The sequence below is a fragment of the Melospiza georgiana genome, chromosome 4, assembly GCF_028018845.1.
Source record: "Melospiza georgiana isolate bMelGeo1 chromosome 4, bMelGeo1.pri, whole genome shotgun sequence".
In the NCBI taxonomy this organism is placed as follows: domain Eukaryota; kingdom Metazoa; phylum Chordata; class Aves; order Passeriformes; family Passerellidae; genus Melospiza; species Melospiza georgiana.
In genome coordinates, this window is record NC_080433.1 from 53,393,795 (window position 1) to 53,401,348 (window position 7,554).

Consider the following 7,554-nt stretch of genomic DNA (forward strand, 5'->3'; position numbering starts at 1 on the left):
AGTGATACGGAGACACAAATTGGAGCTGGCAGGGTTTATTTTGTGAGCCAAACCTGGCTGTAATCTATAGTGTCAAACACATCACCAGGACAAAAGGGTCCTCAAGAGGTTGTGAGTGTTAGCTACTTTTGGCTTAAGGGTGTCATGAACTGGCAAAGGCAGAGCAGAATGACCCAGCTAATCAGTTCATTTAGGAAAATTCATTTTGGGTTGGATTCCTTAGAGTAGAAAAAAAAAAGGAAAAAAGAAAGTTGTTTTCTGACTTCATAAGATAGAGATTTGGGCCTCAATGCCCTGGCTATCTACAGGAAACATCCATGATTATGAAACAGTTTGTTCACACAGCAGTAAAACAGGATTGAAAGCAGTTCAAATGGGAATTGTGTTACTTGTAGTAATGCAGCCACAAATAATTTATTCTCTACTGAGGATCTATTTATGATGATCCATAGCTGATCCATAAAGATTTGAATTGAAAGGAAATCATGTTGTCAGAAAATCAGAAATAGAAACTGATGTAATCTATCCTACCAGATAGATTGCCTCTCTGACTGCCATTCCAAATTGTACCTCTTCAGCCCTATGTGAGCCCAGTAACAAGTCCCTCTCTGCTCTACTGGTCCCTGGTAGAACTTCATGATCTGCAAAATACTTCCCAAACTACCTGCCTTAATCTCTTGCTAAGGCAGCAAAGGTTATCTCCACGTTGCCTCTCTGAAACAAAAGGACAGAAGCTGTCTTTTCCCTGGGCTTATATGACACTCCTGTGTTAATCACTTGAGAACTTTCTGAAGGTCATCTCGTTGAGGGGGCAGATTCTGGGCATTTTTACAACCCCTCCAAAAATTGTTTTTAATTTGAACTTCACTCTTTAGGAGCCAAAGAAAAAACAGACTTTGAGTGAAACTAAGCAGCCATGCCCATTCCCTCGTGCCTCCTTTTTTGCCAGTGCAGCAGACCAAAGCATACGCTTTCTGCCAGTAGGTTGTAGCAACTACTTTAACTGAGCTATATCATCCATCTCCATAATGAACTCTGGGGGCAATGAAACTCTAAGCAAAGACTTCTTGCCTTTCCATCCAAATCTTTTCTTAGAGATACAGAGCAAACCAAGTGCTATTGTATTCACCAGGAGCTTTTTTATATCATGGCTCACACTTTGAATGATCTTTAGCATTTTGAATTTGTGTTTCTTGCATCCATTTCAGTATACCAAAATTGTTAAAATTGTGTGTTACCCAGACTTTAGCTACAAATCTTCTGAATTCTGTGGTAATGCAGGAATCAGTAGGAATTTGTGGAGGAAATATTACATTGCCATCTGGGGAAGATGTTTAAAAAAGGCCAAACAAAAATATTTTAACTTGAAGAACTCTGGAAATTATGGCTGGGGAGGTGGATATAATGAGAAAGACATCTCCTTACATGCCAGTGACCACTTTTCAAGACAATAGATGTAGTAATAAATACTAAGACCCAAGAAATATGTGATATTCTTGTCATCATTGCTATGATTTCCCTCATCGTGATCATCATCATGATCATCACCATCATCACTATTATTTAAATGAAATCATCATATATCCTGCAAAAAATTTTAAAAGAAAACAAATTTAGGACAGTGTGACATATGTAGACCAGTTATGAAGTTGAAATATGAGAACCATGATCTCAATCACAAGTGTACATTTTATATATGATGCTGCTATTTTATTTAGCTAAAAGGATAAAAATAATTTTTTTAGTTCCAATATTATTGCTGTGCATTGAATTCCATGAAACTAGCTTGAGATGAATTTTGGTACAAAATGTTAAAAATTTGTTTCATGTTTATACATTTACTTGGATACTAAACCAAAATTTTTGCTTTCAGATGCTGTTCTTGTATTCCTTACCTTATTCATGAGTTCAGTTATTGTCTCTGTCACTACCTTTGAAGAGATACTAGGAGTAAATGATCTGCTAGCTATCACAGTGCATTGGAAATATTTGCCCATGTCTAAATGTGTTTAATAGATGTTTGACCTCAAATGATTTCATGCTGAGTAGCTCCAGCTTGTGACTTACTGATGGGAAAAATGGTTCTTTTTCATGGAGAATACAAGCCTTCGGGCAAGCAGAGTCATGATTTGAATGCACTGCCTATTGATACATCTAATACAAATTACAGTCTGCTGGGAATATGATTCATATTCCTGATCCTTTCTTGACAAGGCTCATGTTCTGAGATGATATATGTTTATCTTTAACTATCTCTTCCCAAAAAAATATGTAAGAAAAACCTCAGAAAAGAAGTTAATTTTTAGCTCAGCCACTGTGAGTACCGAATCTTGGAGTTCAATGCATTTTCTGTGAAAGATGAGGTTAAAAGAATTATTGTAGCATTTGGGTTTGTTTTGTTTGCATTCACGCAAAGAATTAATGCTGGATTTTGTGGTCCTTACATGTGAGCTCTGGGCTCATAGACCCATAGAATCATTAAGGTTGGAAAAGCTACCACAATCATCAAGTTCAAACGTTAATCCAGCACCACCATGTTCACCAGTAAACCTTATTCTCAAGTGCCACATCCAAATGCCTTTTAAACCCTTCCAAGGGTGGTGATTCCACCACTGCCATTCACAGCCTCTTCCAATGCCTGACGACTCTTCCAGTGAAGAAGCTTTTTTTCTAATATCTAATCTAAGCCTCCCCTGACACAACTTGAGGCCATTTAGTCTGGTCCTGTCAATTGTTACCTTGGAAAAGAGATTGATCTCTACCTCCCTCCTGCTGGAATGTTAGCAAGCATGTGCATAACACACCAGGTTAATGCCACGGATCTGCCACAGGACTGCTCTGCAGCTGCTCCTGTGCATCATGGATGAAGCATGCCCAGCATGTTCTGTACACAGCTTTCAGGAAATTTCCCTCCCAAATGCTCCCCAAGCAGGAGTAAGATGGCACTAGGAGTGCTCATGAGCTAATGTTGCATACTGTAAGAGTGAAGCACTCTGGATTTATACTGTGAGACAAAGAGATGACCAGAACTGGACCATTTGTGTTATTAACAAGGCTATCTGCCCATGGAGATATGAACACAAACAGGCAGAGTGCTCAAGAGCATCTCAGGTGCATGTCCACACTGAAGGCACTGGCACAGGCACATCCATAGCTACTTCCTGGGGTTTTTTTGTGTCATGAAACCATGCATTGAGCATCCAGCTGGGCATGAATGCACCAAAACAAGCAATCAGTGTGTGGAAGCTGACATCATTGTGGACAAGTCCTGCTGGGGTGCCACTGCCTGTTTCAGGAGTTCAGAGGGCAGCGGTGCTTTGTGGCCAAACACTCTCCCCACCTGCACCTCTTATTTATTCCATCAGCATAAAAGGAAGACACAGCACATAGTTGCATCTCTGCAACTTAAAAACATATAGATGTGTAAATATCTTCATCTTTTGACTCCTTTTACTTCAATGTCACCTTAGTCTGATACTTCTGGCATTGCTCCCAAATGATTCTGCAGGAGAATGGAATTAAGCTGTGATAGAGGTTTTGCTCTGCTAAGAATGAGACAGTTGAACTCATCTTACTTGCAATTTAAGCAAGGACCATGAAGAGCTGAATTTTGTATTAATTACCTGAGGGACACTTAAAAATTAGATTTTCAGTCACTGAAATTAAGAAACCAGACTGAGTAGCTAACTTACTAATTCAGTAGCTTCAGATTTTCCTTTAATAAAGATTCTTTCCTGTAAATTAAAGCAGATGAGAGGAATATCATAAATGTAAAATTAGTCTAATCCTTTTGAATTTTACACTGTGCCAAGGGTGCAAGATCGAATTAAATCATTGATAGAAGACAAAGAATTAACTTGAGACTTTGATATTTAAAATAAATACAATATTTTATGTGCACCATCTGTAAAATAACTGGAGGCACAAAAGGACTATCCATAGAAAGCTATAGAATGTTGTTTTATAAATCAATTTCTAAGGTAAGTCCATAATTTTACAATAAAAATATCCATGCCAGATATAGATATGTTTATATGTTAAAATTTAATCTTGTGATTTGATGCAAACTGCATCTTGTAATACTCTGATTTTTTTAAACTGTGCTCTGAAGATGAATTATTTTCTCTGCCTTCAGGTTAAGAAATCAATTACAAGTTTATGAATGCAGTTTTGTCCTGGAGGGAAATGTGGAGTTGATTCAGACAGAAGACTCAGAACTGAATTGCATTCAAATTATTCATGAACACTTTGCATCTGTAAGAGAAAAGAATTGTGCAAGCAGTGCTGTTCTTGTAGAAGTTTCAACATTTCTCTAACACTGAACATCATGAAAATATATTGTTAGTATGTTAAGTGGCTAGAAAGTGTCATAATTTGGTAGTGTATAAATATCCCTTACCTTCCTAGTTAATTTTTGGCACTGTATAGTTTCACTTTTTTTTCAATTTTTTATTCACCTTGTAATAATTAAATAGAAAAATGAAAAAGAAATAATTCTGAAAATTCTTTTCTGAAAATTATTTTGAGCTCTGTTTCTTTAAATTCAGCTCTCCACAAATTGCTCCAGAACTCTCAAAATTAATATGTTCATTTTATTAATTCAAGTTATTTTAAAGTGTCTCAGTTCTCTGGTGTCAAAGGTAATGTAAGTGTTTTGAAGAGTTTTCATTAGTGGCAAAAATATACAGACTTCACTGTTTGGTTAACCCTGTCTGTTTATGCAGTGACCAAAGTCACTCTATCTCCTCCTCAGCTGGAAAAGGGAGGGAAAATAGAATGAAAGGCTTGTGGGTAGGGATAAAGACTACGAGAGATCACGCACCATTTACTGTCATGGGGAAAACAGACTCAGCTTGGGGAATTAATTCAGTGCATTGCCAATCAAAATCAGAGAAAGGTAATGAGAAAAAACCCAAGTCCTAAGCCCCACCTTTTCCCCACCATCCTTCTTTTCTTCCCAGGCTCAACCTCACACCCGGATTGTCTCACTCCTCCCTGCAAGCAGGACAGGGGGCAGGGAAATGGGGGTTGTGGTCAGTCCATCACACATTGTCACTTGTGCTCTTTCCTCCTCATGGGGAGGACTCTTCACAAGTGTTTCCCTGCTGCAGCATGGGGTTTCTGCCACAGGAGACACTCCCTCATGAATTTCTCCAGTGTGAGTCCTCTCCTTGAGCTGCAGTTTTCACAAACTTCTTCAGTGAGGATCCCTTCCAGAGTCAGTCCTTCAGGAACAGACTGGTGGAGTGTGGGCTCTCTGCGGGGTCACAAGTCCTGACAGCAAACCTGGCCACCCCCAGACACGCTGCACACTCAGACTGTGAAAGATCATCCACATATGAATGTGCTTAATGTAATTCATGTAATGAACATGATAAATCAGAAAAATGGTTTGATTTTTAAAAAATTATCAAATCCAAGGATCGAAACCTGGTGCATATGCACATTTAGACATAGAAACAAACAAATCCTCCACTTAGCAAAATTGCCATTCAGGAGAAATTGCCATTCAGGAGAAGGCACTTAAAAAGCTTTCTCATGTCTTAGGCTATTTAGGACTAGACCACTTACTACAAGAATAAAAATACAGTAAAGTGCAAACATGATGATTGCTCAATCATACAACATCCCTATAAACAAAAGTTTGTCTCATTTGTCTGTATTAAAGCATGTTTTGGCAAAAGGGTGCATTATGTGGAAATCTGCGGTTTCCTTTGTGGTCTCTGGGGAAAATAGGACTATTTGTCCTTGAGTAGGCTTTAAAACAATATTGTCAAATACTTTAATGTGTCACATGCAGAATGATGTTTAGGAGCCAGCTCCATGCTATGTGACATTAGCACAACCACATCCACGTGTGCTGGCAGTTGTTGGGTTGCAGTGTCAGTGAGTGCCACATTTGCAGCCTGCCTCAATACCAAGCAGATACATTTAAGGAAGCACAGATGGCAACCAGCAGGCAGCTACTAGCCAAGCTTTTGTGCAGCACATATGATACAGAACAGCAAAACTATAAGAGAGATGAAAATGTAGGTTTGAGGGTCAGTGAACAAGGCCAATTTGTATGACACAATTGCAAAAAATTTTGTGCCAATTTTTTCCTACGCCCATGAGAACATCTAAAAATTACATAATAACTATTAAAGTTTACAGCTTTCCCCTTGGCAGAAGAACAATTCAAAATTTAAGCTGTTTATATTACTTTTTTTTAAATGTCTGTGGTTTGAAGTTGATTGCTGCTTGGACAACTGGTACCTATTTTTCCTAAGTCTTGGGAATTTTTTCTGAAGTTTCATAGTGTTCTGTTCAAAATTGAAGTTTCAATGACTAAATCATAATGTCAGAGCCAATGAGTATCTAGTGAGTGACAACAGCCTGCCATCTTTTGGGTCTCCTAATCTTAGGCCTGGATGAAAACATTAGGATTCAATGTAATGCAAAAGTCTGAAAAAACCCTTGTGAATTGTCCTCAGGGGCTGCTCGAGTTCCTGGCATTCTCTGCATAATATCTGGAGGAAGAGGTGATATACATTTTATTCTTTGGCAAGGGATATGTGGCCATATAAGTAGATTTCTGATCCACATTAATGTGTTTTCAGACAGGGAGAGACTATTATATAAACCAGTAATTCTTTTCATTGTCCCCTTATCACATACACTATGAAAAAAGAAGTTTAAAACAGTCTATTAAATATGATTCTACTGAGTGCTTTACAAACAGATAAACCATTCCTTCCACATCATATTCACATTTTTAAGACTAAATACCACATTAGTAGGTGGCCAAATACAGAAATTATGGACTCTTTTCAGTAAGACAGTAATCTGAAAGTGTGACTATTTTCTTAACATAGTTTGTTTGCTTTTCACTCTATGCATGAGCTATTGAACACAGAGGCTTCCAGCTGTTCTGTCCTTCAGCAGTTTCAGCCCAGATACAAAACCATACCTCACAAATAACATTACCTAAAATTAATTCTAGCAAGTAAATGAGTGAAATCTTTTCTGCCCTCATCAGCTACCCGCAGCTCTGTATCTTCAAGTGACAATGCAATGCAATATACAATATGTATTTTAGATACCCATAGTGATGTAGTTAGAGGAAGAGGCCAAGATAGGTGTCTTTTTAGAAAAGGCAGCCTTTGAAGTGTAAGTCTAAAAGAACAGCTTGTTTATTGAAGAACAGAGATTAATTCACAGATATAATTTTATATACAAATCAGTTATAATATATTCTTAGAGGTCCTTCTGTTTGTCTACCTGAATATGAAAACAGTGAGATTGAAATGGATAGGAAAAAACAAAATGGGACAGGGGGATAGGAGTAAGAGCCTTTAAAATATTCTATAAAAATGTGAATACAATAATCATGGAGAATAAACAGAAAGGGGCCCAGGGATATCAGTGGATGCACTTCAAGTTCAACGTAGCTTCATAATTTCAAATACAATTTTTCATGTAAATCTCATTATTTATTTATGTCTATTGGAAAAGCAGACTGGTGGCTTGTTCTGAGAAACATAATATATCAAAAACATTAGTTCTTCTATAAAT